General features: G+C 35.9%; 1 protein-coding gene across 4 annotated transcripts in view; it reads right to left on the reverse strand.

The window, feature by feature from the left end:
- The window catches only part of Liprin-gamma (liprin protein kazrin), a 298932-nt gene that overhangs the window by 183684 nt on the left and 90465 nt on the right, over positions 1 to 24783 (reverse strand). For all 4 annotated transcript variants that reach the window (XM_073989565.1, XM_073989560.1, XM_073989562.1 and 1 more), the window contains exon 3: positions 20233 to 20284. The gene's annotated coding sequence lies outside the window, so the exon portion shown is untranslated. The remainder of the gene's footprint in view (positions 1 to 20232; positions 20285 to 24783) is intronic.

Here is a 24783-nt window from a genome sequence, read left to right on the forward strand (position 1 = left end):
CATTTAAAAAGATAAAAATACTGTAATACACAATTAGTACATTTTTAGCATTTTCAATATTATTTGTTTTATTCTTTAATGAAATATAGTATTTAGTCAAATGTGTAGCTTCATCTCCTTATTAAACGTACTATATAGCTGTTTTATCTATGAAAGGTTCCAAATAAGCTAAACAATTTAATATTGAAAATCTGGTACTATTGACTCACTACCTCCATTGTCTATACTGACTCACTACCTCCAATGTCTATACTGACTTACTACCTCCAATGTCTATACTGACTTACTACCTCCAATGTCTATACTGACTCACTACCTCCAATGTCAACACATGGTTCCTCAGGAACTACTGACTTACTATTGACATACTAGTTCCATTGTCAGTACTGACTTTCGAATGACACGTTCATACAAAATGTCTATAGGAAATTACATTAGTTGTCTACAGTTTGTCAGTAGTACTGTTGACAATGTCAGTAGTAAGTCAGTATAGATTCACTATTGACATTTCCTACAGGGTATATATACCAAAATGAATGTCTCGACGAGCTGAGTCGATCTGGCTATGTGTGTCCGTCCGTCAGTCCGTCCGTCCGTCTGTCCATGTAAACCTTGTAATCACGCTACAGGTCGCAATTTTGATCGGATCGTCACGAAATTTTGCATGTTGATAGGGGTCCCGGAGGGGAAGAAGCCTATTGATTTTGGTGATGGTCGGATAATATTTAGGGGTTGGAAAGGGCAAAAAATTAGGTGGATAAAAAAACAAAGTTTTTTTCCAAAGCGAAAAATTCACTTCTATATGGGGTATACCAAAAGCAAAACCTGACGATGAAAGTAGAAAATATCACCTTTCTAGTGATGTAAAGCAGGTGCTCGTAGGTGATCAAACAACGAAGATATCACAATAGTCGCAAATAAAACCCCAATTTTCATTTTTGCGATTTTAATTATATTGACGAATATCACAGCTTTGGTTGAAAACTTTCCAAAAGCAAAGTCTGACTATAAAAGTAGAAGATCCCGTCTTTACAACGATGCAAACTAGGTCGGCGTAGGTAACCAAATAACGGAGATATCGCAATAGTCGGTAATACATACCATTTTTCTATTTTTTTGGAAATCACGCTACAGGTCGCAATTTTGATCGGATCGTCACAAAAATTTGAGCGTTAATGGGGGTCTCACAGAGAAAGAAGCCGATTGGTGATGGTCGGATAATATTCAGGGGTCGGAATGGGCAAACACTTATTTGGAGAAAGGTCAACGTTTTATTTCAAAGCCAATATCTCTGTTTCTTTAAGGGGTATATCTAAAGCAAAACCTGGCAAGGAAAGTAGAAAATATCACCTTTACAAGGATGTAAAGCAGGTTGTCGTAGGTGGTCAAATAGCAGAGATATGGGAATAGTCGATAATGCATCCGATTTTCCGATTTTTTTGTAATCACGCTACAGGTCGCAATTTTGATCGGATCGTCAAGAATTTTTTGGGAGTTGGCGGGTCCCACAGAGGAAGAAGTCTATTTAGTTTGGTTGGAGTATTCCAAAAGGAATACCCGTCAATGGAAGAAGAAAATATCTCGTTTATATTGATGCAAAGTATGTTGGCGTAAGTGAGCAAACCGAGATATTGCAAAATTCAGTAATATACCCATTTTTTCCATTTTTGTAATCACGCTACAAGTTGGAATTTTGATCGGTTGTGACGAAATTTTCGGGTTAGATGGGGGCTCCTTAGAGGAAGAAGTCTATTGATTTTGTTGATAGATAATATTTAGGGGTCGGAAAGGGGGAAAAACTCATTTTGGAGACAAATTCAAAGTTTTATTCTTTGTGAATATATCGGCTTCTTGTAGGGGTATTCCAACGGCAAAGCCTGTCAATGGAAGAAGATATTACCTTTACATTGGTGTAAAGCAGGTGGGCGAAGGTGGTCAAACAAGGGAGATACCACAACAGTCGGTAATGCATCCAATTCTTCCATTTTTTGCAATCAAGCTACAGGTCGTGATTTTGATCGGATGGTCACGAAATTTTGGTTGCTTATGGGGGTCCCAGAGAGAAAGAGGCATATTATTTTTGGTGGTAGTCGGATTATATTCCCTAAAAGAAATGTTTACCAGTGAAAATCTTATGCACAGGGGTAGTGGTGTAGGGTATCACATGGTCGGCCCCGTCCCGACTATAGACTTTGCTCACTTGTTTTAAATTGTGCAAATTACAATGCTGTACGAGATATGAAATTTTTATTGTACCTTTGGTAAAAAGTAATGCAATAATGATCGATTCACACGGAATTTTAAAGGGGAATTAAAAAAAGACTTACCATTCCAGGGTATGATAAGCTTATGTTAGTATATTCTGTAATTTCTTCCGCTTGCTTGTATCCGATGCATTCGTATTGCTAAATTCACTTAAGCGCTAAAGAATACATATAAAAATAAATTTTAATTATTTTTTCCATTCTTTTTTATTTCTTTAATTCATTGTGGCCCTTAAGGTCTCAACATTAGTGTTAATGTCAGATGTAACAGCATGGCAGACAGTGTGGATTAAATTTCATTTTGCATTTGTTATGAACAAGCGAGCCAGCCAACCAAGTCATTTGAAGCTACTACATTGTTTCTTTTATTTTTCGTCTTATGTCACATGTTTCTCCTGTTTAACTCTGGCCACAAGGGATGCATTTATACCACCAACATAATTTTAGATATTTCTTTGTAATGTTTATTTTATGCATTTATATATTTGACAGTGTGAAGATTATTGTAACTCTCCCAAATTCATACAAACAAACACACACACACATTTGCCTTTGGTAAGATCATACCACAATGAATCCTATACTATGCTAGTTAACATTAAAAAAAATTCGGAAGATTTATTAACTCACCATATACAGACGAGTGTGATTTTGAAAAATCCACATTCGCAACATTAACTCTAAATGAGAAAATTAATAAAAAAATCATTAAAAATGATCTTCGCCCTAACAGGCGAAATTTCAAAAAAAAAAAATAGTAATAATTTGATTTATTTTATTTCTTATAAAAAAATTCAGGGCAGAAGATAAAAAGTAATTAATTTTAAGACTTATACGATTGCTGCTGTCTCGAGTTGTTTAGAGGGATTAATAAATATAATTTTGCTTCGGATTTTATTATTACTTTATTGAGTTGCTCAAAATACAGTCAAAGGAGAATTAAAGAATAAGCGACATCCTTTTAATATATTGTAAAATGGGGATATTTTTTCAATTTAAAGAAAAGGATTTCCAAGTAAAATATTCCAAAAATGTAACTACTCTTTTACCGACTTTGATCTGTAAGCTTTTAACGGCATCGACTACCCATTCGATTGTTGAAGTTATATGAACAGCAAGGAAAGGTATAGTTTTCTTTTTAATATCGTATTTTTTCAACACAAACACTTCCGTTTTATTGTGGCATGTTTGCACGTGTTGTGCCCAAATAAGCAAGGGAGGGTTTAGTTCGGTAATAATTCACACCTTTATAAACAAATCATTAGACATCATAATTAGGAAAACGCTAATAAATTTTATAGAAAAATATTGACATAGTTTTTCTTATAATGTTAATGAATAATTGGCACGCTAAATATGGCCAATTAATTTTTCCTCATATTCATGTTCAGAAGTTTTTCAAAGTTTCACTGCAACGTTTCAGAAACATCGTGAAAAAATGTTTCCTCTTACATGTATGTTGAATGAATATAAAAAGTAAAATTTCTATTTTGTGCACCTTATTTTCATCCTTTTATTAGCATATCCTGGAAAATTATATTACAATTGAATTGAACTTCATTGTCTCTTTTTTATTAGCTGAATTTCTAGATACGTATGTACATACAGTATACCTTTGTGAAGGTATATCATAATTGTAACAACATTTTGATTTTTGATTTTGATTTTATTTCCCATATTCAATTCAGTTTACATAGTTTGTAATTTCTTACATGCTAGTTTTAGATACAAATACTCTAACACATAAAGTTTTTCTAGAGATTTTACATTTACTTTTTATAAATAGGCAAGGCCAGCCAACCTTTATGGATGTTTTAGATATATTTTAAAGTCTTTTGTATTTAATAGCATTGGAAAAAATGGGTAAAACCAATGCGCTTTTGTATTATTTTTTTCTCTTACAACTACTTACATCTAATTGTCTATGACCCTACAACTAAAAATAAATAAAAAATTTATACAGATCATTGGATTACTGAACAGTATTATATACTGTATTATCAAAGTTGAATGTACCATATCTGCGATGGTAAAATAGTAAGTCATTTTCATTGTTGTATATTTGACCAGTTTGTAATAGTGTATAAAGACTCATTGGTGGAAGGTACTTCCCATTTGACATTATGTCAGAAAGTTCATCCACTGTTACCAGAGCGTTAGTTATGTTTGTAACAACATTTGAATTTCAATATAATATATAATTCAAACAACCTGCACACATGCATAAGTTTATATTTATGGATTGAGAAATAAATATGATTCCTACCCGTTTTTGATATACCATGTCATATGTGTGTAAACAAAAGGCCTTCTGATCGTATTTTAGCACAAAGGATAAGAAAAATCCGCTATAAGCTGTACCACAACAAAAGAAAAACAAACAATTTTTTTACGGTTTATATGAAAATTTTCAAACTACAATTCAAAAGAAACTCCATCTATGGACAACTATTTATAGGCTTCCTATCAGATGTATTATTTCTTGAATACAAATGATAGTCATATGCATATAATCATAAGTAAAAAGAAGTTATGGAAGGGGAAATATATTGATAATATTACCAAACGTACATTACGAGTATAGAAAAACACGAAATTTAAAAGTTGGATGTTAGACAAAAGTTCCTGTAAATTTGATCTATAGACATATCGACACCTCCAAATAATAGTATGCTAAGTCTAAAAAGTGAGTTTTGCAGGAGAAGCTCTCAAAGTGTGGAAATTTTTTTGAACTTCAGTACTATGCTAAGTCAGTATTTGTTTATAACTTCTGTTCGGATTGACCGATCATTACCAAAATTTGACAGAATGTAAGTTAAAGGACGTTCAACACCTCCAAATAATAGTTTGCTAATTCTGAACAGTAAGTTTTGCAGGACAAGCTCTAAAAGTTTGGAAATTTCTTTGACCTTCAGTACTATGCTATGTACATATTTGCTTATAACTTCTGTTCGGATTGTCCGATTATTACCAAAATTTGACAGAATTTAAGTTAAAGGACGTTAAATATAAAAATGTAAAGAACTTGAAAACATGCTAAGTCGACTTAGCATACTATTGTTTGGAGGCGTCGATATGGTGTCCTTTCACTTCTAAAAATCTTCTATATATAAGACCATCCAAAAGTCTTCTGTATGCAGAGAACTTTCCAAAACGTATATAGCCAGGAAAGCATCCGAAGCTCTTCCATAAAGTGTTTCCGAACACTTTCCCACCTTAGTGTCCTCTATAACTTCCTCGATGACTTTCTTAAGGTGTATTTATGGCCTAAATGCTCTCTATGCTTTTCTTCATACGGATGGCTTCATAAGGTCCTCTATAGATAGAAGTAATTCTTAAGGTCTCTATAGATAGACAAACTTCTAAAGGTCTTCCATAGGCAGATCTTCTAAGTGTATTTTACGGACAGACGATATTTTAAAGGTCTTCTAGCGACAGAAAAATCTCTAAAGATCATTTGAAAATATTCTGTACACAGAAAACCTTAGAAAGGTTTTCTATATAAAGATGACCTTCTAAACTTCTTCTATAGATAGAAAAAACGTCTAAATGTTTTCTATAGACAGGAGAATTTCCCTAGATTCTCTATAGACAGAAGATATTCTAAACGTGTTCTACAAACATAAGACCTGGACCTTTATAAGGTCTTCTATAGACAAAAGTCCATCTAAAGGTTTCTATAGACAGAAAGCTTTTAAAGGTCTTTTATAGATAGAAGACCTTCTAAAGGTCTTCTATTGACAGAATACCTTCTAAAGATCTTCTGTAGACAGGATACCTTCTAAAGGCTCTATATAGACAGAAGACTTTCTAAAGGTCTTTTATAGGCAGAAGACCTGCTAAAGGCCTACTATAAACAGAGGATTTTCTAAAGGTTTTCTATTGACAGAAGACCTTCTAAAGGTATTTTATAGACCGAAGACCTTCTAAAGGTCTTCTGTCTTCGATAGACAGAAGTCCATTTAAGGGTTTCTATAGACAGAACGGCTTTACAGAGTCTACACAGAAAACCAACCACCTTCTAAAGGTCTTCTTTAAACACAAGACCTGCTAAAGGTCTTCTATAGACAGAGGGCTTGTTAATGGTCTTCTATTACAGAATACCTTGTAAAGGTCTTCAGTTGACAGAAAACCTTCTTAAGGTCTTATATAGAAAGAAGGCATTTAAAACGTATTGTAGAGATAGACGACCTTCTAAAAGTTTTTTATAGACAGAGGACTTCCTTCCTAGGACTTTTTAATGGTCTTCTAGTAAGGTCTTTTATAGACAAAAGTCCATCTAAAGGTTTTCATAGACAGAAAGTCTTTAAAAGATCTACACAGAATACCTTCTATAGAAAGAAGGCCTTCTAAAGGTCTTCTATAGATAGAAGGCCTTCTAAATGTCTTCTATAGATATGGGACTTTTAATGGTCTTCAAGTTACAGAAGACCTTCTAAACGTCTTCTATTGGCACGACCTTCTAAAGATTTTCCATAGACAGAGGACTTCCTAAAGGTCTTCTATAGACATAGGACTTTTCAATGGTCTTCTAGTAAGGTCTTGTATAGACAAAAGTCCATCTAAAGGCTTTTATAGACAGAAAGCCTTTAAAAGGTCCTTCTAACCTTCTAAATGTCTTCTATAGACTAGGTCTCCTATATATAGAAGACCTTTTACAGATCTTCTACAGATAGAAGACATTCTAGTGGTCTTCTATAGATATAAGACCTTCTAAAGGTCATCTATAGATAGAAGACCTTCAAAAGGTCTTCTATAGATAGAAGACCTTCAAAAGGTCTTCTATAGATAGAAGACCTTCTAAAGGTCTTCTACAGATAGAAGAACTTCTAATGGTCCTCTATACCTAGAAGACATTTTAAAGTTCTTCTATAGATAGAAGACCTTCTAAAGTTCTTCTATAGATAGAAGACCTTCTAAAGGTCTTCTAGTAACAGAAGACCTTCTAAACGTAATCTATTGACAGAAGACCTTCTAATGATCTATAGAAAGAAGACTTTCTTAAGGTGTTTTGAAGGTAGAAGACCTGCAAAGGCCTTCTATAGACAGATGACTTTCTAAAGGTCTTCTATTGACGGAAGAACTTCTAAAGGTTTTCTTAGGACAGAAGACCTGCTAAAGGTCTTCTATAGGCAGAAGATCTTTTAAATATCTTCTATAGAGAGAAGACCAGAGAAAAATATTTCTATGGGTGTTCCCTTTTTTCTGCATATACCTTCTAATGGTCTTGTATAAAGAGAATAACGTATAACGGTTTTCTATAGACAGATTTTCTATCTTCTATCACTCTGAATGATAGAAGATCTGTCTATAGAAATGACAATATTGGTCCGATATTTTCGGATATGTAAATATGTCGAATATTTTTAATAGTAACGCCAATTTTAAATTATTTTATGTGTCATTTCAATATATCCTTTAATAAATGACAACTGTTTCTGCATTATATATCCTGAATATCCGCCATACATGATGCGCTTATTTTGTGATTTGATTAGCATCAGTTTGCATTTTTAATGAATCCAATTGACTGAAGCAAATTAACAGATGTTATCACATGAATTGGCTGTCCTCGCCTAACCTACTTCACCTTATGGCTGCATTCACAACAAAATGTCATTGACATAGTTAGCCTAGTGTGGTAAACTGGCTGGCTGTTTAGCTCGCTGACGGCTTGTATTCAGTTTTTCTATTTCATTCCATACATGACACATTTACATGTAAACGGTCCAGTTGTTTGTAATGCTCTTAAATTAGCTTCAAGGGAGAGGAAAAACACTCTTTCAATGAATCCCATCCCATTAGAACGTAGCTACATAGATATTCATTTTTACTACTAAAAGCGAGTGTGTGGTTGGGTGTGTATGTGCATCTTGTTGTATGTACAAAGAAAAAATCACATTGGGGTTTGAAAAGAGTAGAGGATAGCGATTTCTTAGGTCGTGGTTTCTTCTGTTTTCTACTTTTATACGTGTTTGTCTTTGGTTTACAGGGTATGTGGAACACCTTCAATTGAAAACATATGTATGTATTTAAAAAGAATATAATAAGGAGGTACACTGTCTTATAATCTGTTTTCTATGCATCCTTATGATACTGTGACACTTTGGCCACCTCAAAAATGCGGTGAAAGCATTGACATACATTTTGTAAAAGTAATGTAAATAACAGCATTCTCCGCTCTTATGTAAAAAAAATTATTGTAATGTGTAAAACTATAACTATTTTAAAATAATCCAATGTAAATATCAATCGAACGAAGTTGAGTATGCATTTAATACAATCTTATATATAACAAGTAAGAGAGGGCTATAGTCAGACGGGCCGAAGTAGGTCATGGGTTTAAGATTATTCAGTATTAAAATCAGCTGCCATCTAGTGCCAGACTATAAATGGTGGGTCGCTGACTAAAGCTGCCCTAGAATAGGGTTTCTATTGATAAATTAGCGTATAACTCTGTTATCTTACCACGTATATTAACCCAATTGTGTTAACCCAATCAGTGGCAAAATGAAGAAATCTTCTTCCGAATTAGTCTTGCGTTGGCGGTATGTACCTTCCAGGAAGAACGCTATAAGACCTATATTAAAAATGTTACCAATTTTAAGACAAAAATGTTGATTTTTTTTAGTCTGCTAAATTGGTTGGATTTTATGGTGTTTTGGAAATTGTTCTGTTTCCCCAAGCCTATTTTTGCATCATAAGATAATCAGGCCTTTTGTTCATGTCATTTTGTATTAACAGCATAAAACTATTCTTACCGGGAGAATGTCACGCTAGTGGTTTCTTAAAACACTCTTCGCAGCAGCACACCGGCGCATTGGCTTTATTTTTAGACTCTAAATATTTTTGGCCACCTTCTCCATACAAGTGGATCCACTGTGAGACGGTCCCTTTTGGCAACAAATACATACATATTTCATCAAAAAATTAATTTTTAAACTTGTAGAGAAGTTTTTCATGGCTGAGGGGAGTTGCCAACGCCGAATATTTTCATGTCCTGGCCATTGATTGTACCGAAGAACTTCCGAGTGCAGGGCGGACGTGCATACCACTGCACCTTCTTGGCTTGAGGCTTTCGAGGCATTCAATTACTTTAAGACCCTGAACTGCATTGTAATTTGCATCAATTAAAAAACCATGATTTGAAAACTTTTCTATCATGATTGAGACATTTTGTAGCATGGAAGGTAAGTGTACTTCTTTACAAACAAACAACAAGTAAAAAGTCGTTAAGTTCGGCCGGGCCGAACTTTTTACCCTCCACCATAAAATAGTCTTAATTAAAATGGAATAATTAGGGTCCTTTCACAATTTTAGGTGGAACAACTTTTCGACAATGTATAGACTCCTACTGCCTCCCACTATTGCTTAAATTACACTGTGAACACAAATGTTGGGGCAGAGATAATTCCTTTTGGAGATGAAAGACCTTGGTGTGTGTATATTAAAAACCCCGAAGGACAGATGCGCCGTGAGTCGAACTTCCGCGTTATGGCGTGATGAAGTTTTTGCAAGAGACCTTGTAAGCCATCATGAATTAGCATTATATCTTTGTTATTTTTGTAGAGCACTTAAGCAACAGTGAACAAAGATATAACGCTAATTCCTGATGGCCCACAGGGTCTCTAACAAAAATTTCATCACGCCAGAACGCGGAAGTTCGACTCACGGCGGATCTGTCCTTCGGGGTTCATAATATACTCACCAAGGCCTTTCTTCCCCAAGAGGAATTTTCCGTGCCCCAGACTTTCACCACCATTTTGTTGCACAGTGTTATCTAATCTAATCTAAAAAAATATATCAAAGTTTTATAGCTGCAGGGAACTTCAAGAGTCAAATTGAGAGTAGTTCCATCAAAACAATGTATACCCTCAATAATGGACCCATGTTGACGAATTTTAGTGAAGAAATTTCGTGACCACTGAAAATTCCCGAAAATCGGGAGGTACAGTTATATGGGGGGATATACCAAAACATGGACATATATTGACGATTATTTTTGAAGAGACAAAATTGTAGCTAAAGTTCTCAAAATACCGATCATTACAGCTAGTTCGGTTAAAATTTGCAGCTTAAATTCTCAAAATACCGAAAATCGGTAGATACCGTTATATGGGGGAAATACCAATACATGGACCTATGTTGACGATGTTTCGTTGAGATGTTTTATGACCACTGAGAACTTCAAATGTGAAATTACAGCTATTTCGGTTAAAAACTGTAGCTAAAATTCTCAAAATACCGAAAATCGGGAGGTGCCGTTATATGGGGGCTATACCAAAACATGGACCTATGTTGACGATGTTTGGTGGAGATGTTTTATGACCACTGAGAACCTCAAATGGCAAATTACAGCTAGTTCGGTAACACATTGTGGCTATAATTCTCAAAATACCGAAAATAGGGAGGTACCGTTATATGGGGGCTATACCAAAACATGGACCTATGTCGAGTATGTTTAGTGGAGATATTTCATGACCACTGAGAACCTCAAATGTCAAATTGCAGATAGTTCGGTTAAAAATTGTGGCTAAAACTCTCAAAATACCGAAAATCGGGAGGTACCGTTATATGGGGACTATACCAAAACATGGACCTATGCCCATATCCTTTGGGATATAAGTTTGTTGATCACTAGGAACTCTAAGTGCCAAATTATAGCTAATTCGGTCTGCAAATGTGGCGAATAACGTCAAAATACCTCAAATCCGGAGGTACCGTTATATGGGGGCTATACCAAAGAGTGGACCGATATGGCCCATCTTCGAACTTGACCTGCCTATGGAAAACAGACCCTCGGGTGCAAAATTTCAGCACTCTATCTCAATTATTGCGGACGCTAGAGTGATTACAACAGACGGACATGGCCAGATCGTCTTAGAATTTTATCCTGATCAAGAATATATATACTTTATAGGGTCGCAAATGATTAGTTCGATGTGTTACAAACAGAATGACAAACTTAATATACCCTCCATACTATGGTGGAGGGTATAAAAACGATAAAGGCTCCCACTTATGTGTTACAGCTACGTTGATTTATTTTGCATCAAGGGAGTGGTCAAGAGTTGGTTTTCAAATTTCGTTTTCGTAATTTGTTGGAATATGACCGAATAAGAATTAAAAATATCTAACAAAAATTAAATTTGGATATATTTCCCACAAATAATTTTGGTCAATTTTACCCACTAAATATTATCCCACCATTATCAAAAATTTGTGGCGTTGTCCAAAATTATTACTTCGTGCAAAAATTTGTTGGTATTGAACTATAACTGCGACCTCTACGTTGTTTATGGTTACACTTCTAACACTTAAAACTGTGTGATCCGTGTACATATTAGGCTGTAACTCTGTTATCTGACCACGTACATCAACATATTCTGCATCAATGGAAAGGTCAAGAGTTTCTCTTCTAAATATAACTTCCATTGTTTTAACATAGATTCCAGGAATAAAGACATATTTATTTCACTATCAACTTTACCAAAAGTTTTGGTCAATTTAACCAGCTAAATATTATCTGATCATTATGTTAAATTGCAAGCTACTTCTCTGTAGTGAATCCAAATCTTACATAAAATTTGGCGCCGATCAGGCTACCATTGCGACCTTCAGAGCCGCTACAAATTTCTTAAATATTGGTTCATAATTGCCGCCTGTAGCGTGCGTACAATTTGTAATAGACACACATCTCAAAATCGCTTTATCTCGTCGAGATATGCATTTTGGTATACCACATGGGGGTCTACAACGAATATTTCGCGGTGTTACATGAATTTTTCGAAAAACAAACTTATAATACCAAAGCTGTGATATTTGGGAATCGAAAGTTGAATTTTTCTCCACATAAGTTTTTGCTCATTCCGACCCTGAATATTATCTGACCATCACCAAAATTAATAATTCTCTTTCTCTGTAGAACCGCCATCAGCCGCGCAAAATTTCGTGACGAGCCGATCAAAATTTCGACCTGTAGCTTAATCATAAAAAAAGGAAAATATGGTGTATTATTGACTATTGGAATATCTCCGCTGTTTGCTAACCTATACCAACCTAATTTGTATCATTGTAGAGGTGACATCTTCTACTTTCATCGTCAGGCTTTGGTTTTGGAAGTTACAATTGAAATCCCAAAGATAAAAACGTGGGTTGGACCAGCGCGCTGTGGTCCCAGCCAGCGACAAAAATACAAAAATCGATGTCTATAAATTATGATTGTAACTATTCAAATCTATCGTAGACACATCAGATTTTATTATTCCGGCTTACTTTTTACAATTTCTAACGGTACTAGCTAAAGCAGAGGCAAGGAAGTGGGCATTTCCATTTGAGGAAACTGAGACATTGAAATTTCCTTTAACGTAGTGACAAGTTACAAGTGATACCACAAAAAAGTAATGTGTAAAATTACTATAGTAAGAAATGGAAGTTAAAGTTAATGGTATTGTTATTGTTTTTAATTGATAACATCATAAAGTTGTATCTTTATTTTGTAGTAAAAGTGATCTCTTTTGAAATGTATTATTGTAAGTGTTTTTTATTTAATATTGTGAAAAGAAATTGACTTTTAGTACCTTGGATCCTCGCGGATCCTCACGTTATTTTTATTTAAATGTTCGTGGAAGTGTCCAGAATTAGAAAAAAATTATCTCGTCTGCCGAAAGTTGCCGAGCGGTATTCAGTTTTCATTATACTGAGTATACTCGGAGTTTTATGAATGTTTAGTATAGGGTTTTTGGGTGTTTTCAAGCAATCGGTGTTGTTGTTTTGCATTTTGTTTCGAACTCATTTTATAAAAAAATATGTTTTTAGGATGTGTGTCTTCACATTTGTATGTTTTTGAAATATGGTGTTCAAAGAACTTTGTCAATGTCAGCATGGGACGGACGGTATTCGAAGAAATTATAGCAAACCTTCAGGTGGATGTTGCGGATATGATTTCTCTAAGTTGTTAGATCGTATACACTATCTCTGCAAAGACACCATTATTTTAGAAAGATACATGCCACTTCAAGATTTATCTGCCGTTGAAAGTAACAACGCGGAAGTCCTGCCATAGATTTAAGCTCCACACAGAAAACTAAACAACGTAGAATGGTTAAATTGGCAAGCAGGACCACATATGTGGGTTTGTTTACTGTTTATACATATATCCTGGTACATTTTAAGTCGATCTGGGAACTCTCCTAATCGAGATATCCTAAAGCTATTATTTATTGTAATAGATGCCAACCCATCCTCGCGACTAAAAATCTTATAAAACATCTTAGTTTCCATATATTCCCTGTTTGAGACCTATATGACATTGTGTACATCTAATATAATCTGGTACGCCCTTGGTCCATATGTTAACGCACCTAGTAAAAATATTCTGTGCCCCATATTGTTGATACTTGCTACCAATTAACCCTTGCCAAGAATAAAATTCATAAAATGGCATGATTTTTACAAACTTTTTTTGGAGAAAATTTAGGCCAAGTACTTAAATATGTCAAATATAGGGAGTTAACATGATATAGGACTATACCAAAATATGGACATATATTGATGTACATATTTTGGCAAGAATGTTTGATACAGATTATAAACTTGAAATGTTAAATTACAGCAAATTCAGTTGGAAAATATGACCAAAATCGTGATATTATAAAAACGGGAGGTACGTCTATATGGGGGATATACCAAAACCTGGACCTCTATCGACTATGGACTTACGCAAGATGTTTAATACTGCCAAAGAACCCAAAATGCCAAATTACAAAGATTTCACTTTGAAAATATAGACAAAATCTTGAAATTAATAAAAAAGTGGAAGTACCGTTATGGGGGGTCTATACCTAAAAGTGGACCAATCCTGCTGATTTTTGGGGAAAATTATCTTCTAGTCACTACGAGTTTACGGTAAAATTTTCATATCGATATCTTGATTAGAAATATTTTTGTCGCTCTCTCCCATACAAGCTAAACCACAGTGCAGCGGTTATTTCGATGTCTCCGTTGTTTGACCATCAAGGCCAATCTACTTTGCATCAATGGAGAGGTGATCTTTTCTTCTTCCAGAAGCGGAGATCACATAAGAATAAAACATTATATTATTTCCACATACGTTTTTTCCCGTTCCGGCCCCTGAATCTTACCCGACCATCATCGAAATCAAGAGCCCTCTTACCCTCTGAGACCCCCATCAACACCCAAAATTTCGTGACGATCCGATCAAAATTGCAACCTTTAGAGTGATTATAAAAATGATAAATGGGACGTGTTGCGATATTTTCGTTGTTTGACAACCTACGCCAACCTATTTGCGTCATAGTAAAGATGAGATTATCTACTTACATCGCTAGACTTTGGTTTTGGTTTAACCACCTACGCCAACCTACTTTGCTTCGTTGGAAAGGTGAATTTTTCCACTTTCATTATAAGGCTTTGCTTTTGGATTACTCCTAATACGAGCGGAGTTATTCGCATTAGAATAAATACTTGAGTTTTTTTTCCTACATCAGCTTTTTGCCCATTCTGACCCAAATATGATCCGACCATCACCAAAATTAATAGGCTTTTTACTCTCCTGGACCCCATTAAAACCCCACAATTTCGTGACGATTTGATCTAAATTGCGACAGGACAGACGGACATAGGTGTAAAAATACCGAACATCAGGATGTAACGTTCTATGGGGGTTATATCAAAACCTGGATCTGTAAGACTAAGACTGACTTTTAGTCATTTCGGTGTGATATTGAGGAAAAAACCTTTAAAATATTTGGGAGGTACCGTTCTTTGTGGTATTTCTGGGGAAAGTTTTGTAACCCCAAAGAAGAGTCGGTACCAATTATCAGCCACTTCGGTGTGATAATGAGGCTAAATCCTTTAAAATACCGAAAATTGGGAAATACCGTTCTATGGGAGCTATGTAAAAACCTGGATCTGTACTTACACATTTTGGGGGAAATATTTTGTGGCCCCATAGAAGACATAGTACCAATTGTCAGCCATTTCGGTAATGGGGGAAAGTTTTGTAGCCCCAAGGAAGACTAAATACTAAATTTATATTTGATGTATATTTCGGCTAAAGGTCAGTGAAAAGACGTTGTTTGTGTTTAGTTTTAGATTTATACGGACAAACCCTTAGAACAAAAGACGGCCTTAGCAGCACATTGCACATTAACTGGACATACGCCAAATTTCAAAGATGTGGATATATTAACGCAAGAAAGCAATTACAAAAGACGATATACTTTAGAAATGTTGCACATAATAAATACCCCTACAAACATTAGAATGAACTATAAAACTGATACTGACCACTGTGCACACATATACAGGAACTTAGTCAACAAGCACTCAAGACAACAAGAAAGAAAAACTTAGTTTAGCTCAAACGGCGTAAGAAAGCAGAAGCTTTTCTCTTTAAATGTAATCTTTGTGTTATAATTGTTATTATCAAATTGTAAATGATTGTTATTTTTGTAGTTTATCCCTGAAGATGGTTGACGAAGTCAACCGAAATATTGGAACAAAAATAAAAATTTAAAACTAAACACAAACAACGTCTTTTCACTGACCTTTAGCCGAAATATACATCAAATATAAATTACCATACAACAGGTCAACAATAAATAACAACAACTAAATACTAAATTTCAGCATTTTCGTTTCTATCATGAAGCTAAAACTTTTAAAATCCGTACATTGACACATACCGTTCTATGGCAGTTATATCAAAACGTGGTCGGATATAGTCGATTTTCGATACCAAAAACACTAGGACAATACCACGGCAGCGGGTTCTTTCGTACCGTTTTTCTGTGTTGGGAGCAGCATATACCGGAATGCCTGCTCCGGATTCTTTTGGTTCGTGGATGAGGAGGAAAACCTGGGACCAATATATTTATGATCGGTTTGCAAAATCCGCATCTTCAACCTTATCTAAACTTCGGTGATATGCGATAGATGTCAGGAGTAGGTGCATCTAAGGGGTTGCTCTGGACTTGTCCACGCGAACACAGCCCTCAGTGAGTCGTCGTCAGATTACGAAACTCCCCCTCAGTCCCCTCAACAGCAATCGCACTCGCAGCATTTAACACCAGCCGTTGTTGCTCCAATCTAAGAAAATACATATATCCTTTTTGCTATTTAATTGCAATGGACTTCGAGGTAAGATAGATAAAATAGTGGAATTTATGAATCGGAAGAAGATCATGGTCGCGGCGGTGCAGGAAACCAAGCTCAACGAAAACTACAGCTTAGAGCATTGTGATGGTTATAACGATTAGGCAAGGGTCGCGCCAGAAGTGGAGGTGGTGGATTAGCTTTTCTTTTGCACCAATCTGTCCAATACAGACGTATCTCGCTTTAGCCTGTTACTTATGACCCGCACGTGAAATGCATGGAGTAGTAGTCAGGCGTGGAACTGCCGAGATAGAGTTGCTGAACGTATACATACATTCCGCCGAGAAATAGCACTATCTCACATTACGTGCCTAACATTAGCAAGCTTTTGGATGGTCATAATCGTCTGGTCTTGGGGGACTTTAATGCGCATCATGAGATGTGGCATTCGGTCCTAGGAAACGACCAGAGGGGCTCAGCACTGGCTGGGCAGATTGATAGCTCTATGTTTTGCACGGTAAATGAAGACTCTCCTACCAGAATTAGAGGAGAGTGTCACAGTTCGCCATACATAACCATCGTGTCACCTTGTCTGACAAATGACGTTACCTGAAAGCCCGTCATTTCTCTCTGATCAGAACATAATTGCCTTCCCATAATTGTCTTTATAAGCAGACCACCCGATTTCATCACCTCTGAAAGCCGCACATTCTTCAAGTTATTTCAATCGACAGTTTGTCGAGGAATGGCAGTGCGAAGAGAAGAGTACTACGTCGCATAAGATCTCTTCCTGCCGAAGATGAACCACCACAGTTTACAATAGATGATGTTGTGAATGCCATCAGGAACGCTAAATCATGCAAAGCGTTGTACCCTGATGGAATCTCCATGGTAATGGTGAAACAGCTGAATGGTGTATCTCACTAAAGTTTTCTACCTGTCGCTAGCCGCCCTCATTGTTCCCGAAGTCTGGAAAATGGGCAGGGTGGTCCCGCTACTGAAGCCAGGCAATGATGCCAGCAACAGTGAATCTTACAGACCGATTCCGCTTTCGTCGCCTGTAGCAAAGACTCTTGAGGCCTTAGTACTCCCCAGCGTCAGAAATAGGTATCTATTTGCCGATCATCAGCATGGATTCCGTAAGCAGCACAGCACGACGACAGCGCTGCACGCCATCTCCACATATATTTGTCGAGGACTCAACCAGGAAAGGTCATGTGATAGAACGGTGATGGTGAAGCTTGACTTATCAAAAGCCTTTGACAGGCACTCCACGCTGTTTGAGGACATTGAACAGACAACCCTCCGGCAAGTCTGAAACTATGGATATCCAATTATATGTGTGGACGCCAGTCGTACGTGGAATTCAGGAACAAGAAGTCCAAAACCCGTAGAGTGAAACAGGAAGTTCCCCAAGGTGGGATGATATCTCCGGAACTGTTTAACCTCTACCTTCCCTGTATTCCACCCCCTCCATACGTCATTGAGATCGTAGCGTATGCGGATGATTGTTCGATCCTGGCGTCAGATACCTACCCTGATGACATCTATGAGAGACTGAACTCCTATTTAGCCGATCTTACCAACTTTTTCCACGCGAGGAATACGCAGATATCCGCCACTAAATCTACGGCCACTCTGTTCACCACATGGACGACGCAGTATAGAAGAGGGTTAAATGTGAATGTAGCAGAATTCCGACCACAAGCTGCCCCAAAATTCTATGGGTCACATTCGAAACTATCTGCGCCAAATTGAAATTCAGAAACAAGGTCCCTCAAGTCCCTAGCAGGCAGCTTTTGGGGTGCAGATAAAAAACCTTGTTAACCACATATAACGCCATAGGTCTGTCTGTGATAAGCTATGCGGCGCCAGTTTTGTCTACATTACAGCAACACAATGAGATGCTTTTGTTGCAGTACTTGCTCTGGTGTTACAGTCCCAATCACTATATTCTGGCTAGGCCCGCCACACCCAGCCATATCAGGAAGGATATTCAGATCCTAGAGTAATCTACCAAATTATAAAGCTATGTCTTAAACATTGCAAGCTGTATATTGATTTCAAGAGATGTACGGACAGACGGACATTGTTATAGCGACTTAGAATACTTTAAAGGATCTCCGACGAATAGTTCGATGTGTTACAAACGGGATGACAAATTTAATTATGCTCTCCATATTATGGTGGAGGGTATAAAAGTGCGGCAGGTAATACTAACCATTCGTTGACCGATTAAAAAAATACATACAAATGAATGCCTGGAGGAACATTTGAAAATTGTGTATGTCAAAATGGTCCTAAAGGCTTTATGTAGTCAAACGCTCTAAAAGATATCGGGCTTTCTGGCGTTGTGATCTATTCCCTATAGAATTTTTATATCGGAAAAAAGTCCCTTATGAAATAAACTGGTCCTAAGAAAATGTAAATTCACGTTAATGCGCGTATAACGTGCGTATGGGTGTTAGATATGTTCCTTTTAATTCGACTTCATACGCACCATTGCACTGAAAACAAATCCAATAATGGTCATTTCCAAAGAGTGTCGTTTATCGAAAGAAGTTCTTGCTTGGAAAAGAAATGTAATATTCTTGTTCATATATCTGCATATATATTTAGGTTGTCGTCAAATACAAAAAAGTTTGCATTTAGTTGTAGAAAGAAATCCAAAATGTAATATGAAACTATACGACACTGCACGGCAGGACTTCGAGTTTTGGTAGTTGGAAAAGTTTTCTTCCAATAAATTGTGTTATATTACTTTTCTTCAGTTACACTTTGGTTACTTTAAGAAAGTGTTTTTGTACGTTGATTTGTGGTAATAGTTCGTTGGTTAAGAAACTACAGTTATAGTATTTTGTTTCTGCCTCATGGCATACCAGCTGACCCCAATGTAGTTTTTCGTTGTAATGTTTTCTCTCTTTTCGTTGGTCGTATGTAATGATGATGAAGATGGTTCCATTTTTTTCTGCGTTTTGATGAAGATGTTATTGTGCCTGCTTAGATTTTAAGATGGTAATGGGAAAAAGTTGTAAACGACCCCATCACCCAAATACCAGTGATATTAGAAGTAAACGAAATGAATGTAAATGGAAAAGAAAAATGTTCTTTCAACGTAACGAAATATAGCTGTAAAACTTGCGTCTATTTTTATGATGATTTATTTTTGAAAGTAGATAAATAAAACATCTGCTTCGGCAATGTAGGTGTAGGTCTAAAATATGATTTTGCAGGAAAAATTAGGTTTGTGGAATTTCTTTGGTTGGTTCATAATAGAAGACAAGCGTTCAAGCAATGTTTATGTAGGAAACAGTAATATTTGGTCGCCTTGTTGTGAGAAATGATGGTATAATCATTTGCTGTTGTTAAATAAACAAAGTCTGCTTCGCAGGTTCTCTGTGAAAAATATTTCTATGAACAACAGTTCCCTCACCCCTACAAACTTAATAACACCACTCAAATTTGAGTCATTGGAATACATACGACCACGTTATGTTTAGGCTTTCCACAAACTTATTGAGTGCTTTAAAATTATAGTATACCAAATTATTTACATTTTCCCAGCTAAACGAAAATTAAGTGAACATTTGTTGGCATAACTATATTTACAGCGTAAAATCACAGTTTTTGTTTATCTTCAATTATAAATGCAATCACGCTAAAATAAACATCCGATTCCCTTAAATTTATGATGAGGGTAAACTGTAAATTTTGTTCCCGCTACATATTCTTTTTGGTCCCCCTGTAGCAATTTAAATGCACTTTGGCAGTCTTCATAGTTGGAATTGTAAGAAGTTATTAAAAAGGAATAGCGAACACAAAGAGAAGAAAGTTTACAAAACAAACTTACCAAAATTATTTCGTTTTCATTATCCACCAGAGTCTATATCGGAAGCATGAATCTGTAATTGAAGGGAAGGAAATTTCTTAAGGTGAATTAACTGTAATAATAAATATGTAAAATAATATTGAAGTCACTGGAAAAAGTTAACTCAACTAACAGTGGATATGTCTAAAAATCGGAAATAATCAATAGTTTTGCGCACAAAAAAAATGATATGCAGTTGACTTGACTATAACGAATAATTCTCGGAACCAACAATAACCGAAAAGTAAACAATTAAGAGAGTTTTAAATTCGCACGGAATTGTTAATGTGATACTATAAACTACTATCCCAGGGCACTAGCTTTCCGTGAAATGTATTTTTCATGATTGTTGATGTACAAGTTAAAATACACAATATACATGTGCAGATATAGATATTCATATATCGTCTGCTCCGTCGGAAAAGGACGTAAGTCCACTTTTTTTGGAAATCCCGTTTTTGTTGCAGGATGATAGTAAAAGTCAAAACACATCGTATGATATAAAGAAAATGGTAGTATGTCGCGTTTTTCTATACGTTTGCCTTGTCGGAAAAGGTCGTAAGTCCACAAAACGTACAAATTTGAATACGAAAAGGTCGTAAGTCCACAGGAAAATGTATACTTTAAAAGAATACTACAGTTAATGTAGTTCAGATATAATGTTTAACGTCATCCGTGGTTGGGGTACAATGTAAAGAACTAGCCTACACAAATTGGGATGCTGTATGTGTTCAAATACCTCATATATAGAAAAATTTAAAAAAAAATCAAAATTTTTACTGTTTTTACTGTTAACTTTATTACTTAACTTTATCAACTGGTAATTTGTGGTTTCTCTAGGGACATTTATTCGCATAAGGAGATTAGTTTGTATTCTTAATTCAATAAAGTAATACGTTCTGACGGACGGGTAAGTGCAATGTTTATATTATTAAATGATTCTAAAATAATAATTGATTGAAATGTTATTAAACTAAGAAAGAGCAGTATGAATTTGGAATGGAATTAGATGATGGTGTCATGGGTCTAGTTCCCTATGGTTTTCGCGAAGATTCCGAAAGCTCTGATGATAAACTTCCCAAACGCAGGAAGACATTACATGCTGAAGATTCTGCATGGTTTGCAGACAAAAACAAAAGATGCAGTGAGTTGGGGCAGAAATACTTGGGAAGACAAAAAAGGACTATATTTGGGATTACAATGTAGCTAAGAAACCACGTACATTAACGGACATAATCATGAAATTTAATTGAAGGAAAAGGTCGTAATCATGTCATGTTTTATATTAAATATTAGCCGAACCGGTCCACGTTGCTGGCCCTTCAAACAGTTTATGTTACCTTTTCTTATATCAATTTATTTTTTGGCATCGCAAATTAGTTGGGATATGCAAGTGAATATCAATAACAAGTAAGAACGTCGTTAAATTCGGCCAGGCCTCCACCGTGAGTTGTATTGAATTTTACTTCAATTAGTTTCCTTTTGTTTATGAAGTAGACTAAATACCAAATTTTAGCAATTTCGGTAAAACAATGTGGCTAACCTTCAAAATACTATGTGAAAGCGTGGGCCTATATAGACAAATTTATGGGAGAAAGTTTTATACCCGAAACGAATAATAAATATAAAATTTCAGCCATTTCGGAGGAATATTGAGGCCACGTCTTCAAAATACCGGAAATCGGGAGGTACCGTTCTATGGGGGCTACATCCTAGAAGTAATAGAAGCTTCTATACCAGATCACGAAGATCTATCTTAAAAATTGCGAGCTGTATCTTAATTTCAAAAGACGGACAGACGGCCATGGTTATACCGACTTAGAATTTTACTCTGGTCGGGTCTTATTGCTAAAATATGTACCCAGGATTGGGGAAACGGAATCGTTCGTAAGTTTTATATATATAGCGCATTTAACCAGCTCCTCCGAAATTCAACAAAATATTTAGCCTACTTCCACCGCTGTGCATAATCTGAAAATTACATGGAATAAGTACTTATTGTCGGAGATTCAACAACCGTTGCCTCGCAAATGAATTTTCTCATCGATACTTTCATAACTTTTGCAAAAACGCGTTTTTTAAAAAATAGGGCATGCCCTGCCCCCTCCGAAATTCAAAAAATGTAAAGCCTATTTTCACCTCGGTTGTTCCTTGTATATTCTCTGAAATTTTCAAAAAATCGGTTCAGCAGTTTTTTAGTCTATGTGGAACATACAGACATACACACATTGCCTTTTATATATAACGACCTCTCCACAAAATTTCGTGACGATCGGTCCAAAATTGAGGCCTGGAGTTTTATTACAATTGTTAATGGATTGACGGACACACATAGCTAGATCGCTTTATTTCGTCAAGATATGAATCTCGTCAATTGTGAAGAATAAATATTTTATTTTAAAAACGTCCGTAAATTGTAGGAAAAGGTCGTAAGTCCCTACAAAAATACAAAAATGTACAAAGAAGAGGTCGTAAGTCCAAAGAAATCCAATTATCTCCCAAGCGCGACGAAATTTTATCAAACAAAGTACAGGTATTGAAGCGGAATAAATAAACGAAAAATACTGCCTTTACCACCATAATAATATCTTTAATACAGAAAGCGCTGTAATGTATTTTCTTCCTCCTGAAAAATTTATTGAGAGGTACTTACGACCTTTTCCGACGGAGCAGACGTGTGTTCCACAATATTCTCGAAGGGAAAAGGGAGACTTCTCTCTTATTGTAAGAGTTCTTACCTTTAAATCTGTGTAGGAGGTACGTGAAGGCATATTTGGACATATTCCTCCTTGAAACTTATTCCAATTCTGGAAATCAATCCTTCCGATCGGTACGGCCATTGAAGTTGGTTTACCGGTCATTATATTAGGAAGTAAGGAGTTGCCATGAGATACTATAGGTTATAAGCAGGACCACACTACATTCCTAAAACTTGCACAAGGATCTTCGAAATTAATTGAAAACAAGTAAGAGAGGACTATAGTAGGACGGGGCCGACTATGTGATACCCTACACCACTTCCCCTGGGCTGCAGTTTTCCACTGAATTAATTTTATATGATTGCGACATATTTTTGCCATCCGGTCATACATACATAAGTTAATATACACCCCTACAGGCAATCAGACTTTAGTTTTATCTTATTTATATTTATAAATGAGGAATTTTTTGGTCTCTAATTTTCTGTAAAAATGCGACATTTGTCTAATATACAATAACAATTACATTGTTATCCCATTTGCATCGTATCCAGTCACCATTTAGAAAAAAATACGATAGGCAAATGACACTAACAATTCTGTATCATTATGATGTCTATTAGAGATGGGCGCGTGCTTAAAAAATTAGGCACGAACATGCACGAACACGGAACAAAATTTTTATGCACATTCACGCACAAACACGGCGTTTTTCAACAAGGCACGAACACGCACACTCACGCACGAAATTACTAAAAAAAGAGATATTCATATAGTTGTACAATTAGTTGTTAAAAATATTCTTATATACTTTTAAAATATACATATTGCAAAATTACTTATAAACTAATATTTACATATCTCTCGCTCGTTGCTGAGCTGACGGGTATAGCCAAAATTTTCCTAGCTACTTGTTTTAAAAATTGTAAATTAAACTCTTTCAAAAAGTTTAAAACATCAGTCTGGCTAGATACGGGAATCCGGGATTTCCCGGGAAATTTTAAAATACGAGTGTGGATCAATATTTCCGTGATTTTTTATCTTCGCATAGTAAAATATATGAAATACAATATTTTCAAAGAGTTGCGGTCTCGAAAATGGATGACACGTTTTCGCTTTATCGATCAAAAACGAAAAAATATGGAAAAATGCACCATTTTGCCCACATTGACCATTTCCGCTTTTCAAAGCTAAGGAAATCGCTGTATTGAAAGTGATTTGGCTCAAACAATGAAGTTATTGAACAGAAATTCAAATTTTATGGATTTCGAAAATCATATGTTTATTCATATGCTTAAGATAGCTTGAAACAAGTAAGATATTATCAGTCAGCTGTGCCGACTGAGATATACCCTCAGCCTCGCACCTAAAAAGAAGAAGCAAACACAATACCTATGGCGTTTCTATGAGCTTTTTGAGTTTTTGAGCCAATTTCTTGGGAAGTATGGATTTGCCCCGAAAAAAATTGTACCGTTTTAACTAGGGGCGCACGCCAACCATGTTGCCAAAAGAGAGAGTGTGGGAGATTTCTCTCTTTTACTACCCAATGTAGTTGGTATCGGCAGGCTTTTTTTTTTGAGATTTTGGGTCTTTACCTCAGGAAGAGTGGACTTGGCCTCCCAAATAAAGTTGTGCCGTCGTAACAGGGCCGTCAAGTAGAACTTTTTGGAAAGAAATTCAAAACGATTCGAGATGAGCTATTAAACTGCACTTTACCTAAATTTGTGTTGGAGGTACCCTAATGGCTGGACGATTATAGTCCATATTCCAATCTGATACATGACTAGATGAAATAATACGATATGCAAAGTTTGGACCAATCAGAAACTTCCTG

Source organism: Musca autumnalis, unplaced genomic scaffold (assembly GCF_047663935.1).
Source record: "Musca autumnalis isolate F117 unplaced genomic scaffold, ASM4766393v1 scaffold_5, whole genome shotgun sequence".
Taxonomy (NCBI): Eukaryota; Metazoa; Arthropoda; class Insecta; order Diptera; family Muscidae; genus Musca; species Musca autumnalis.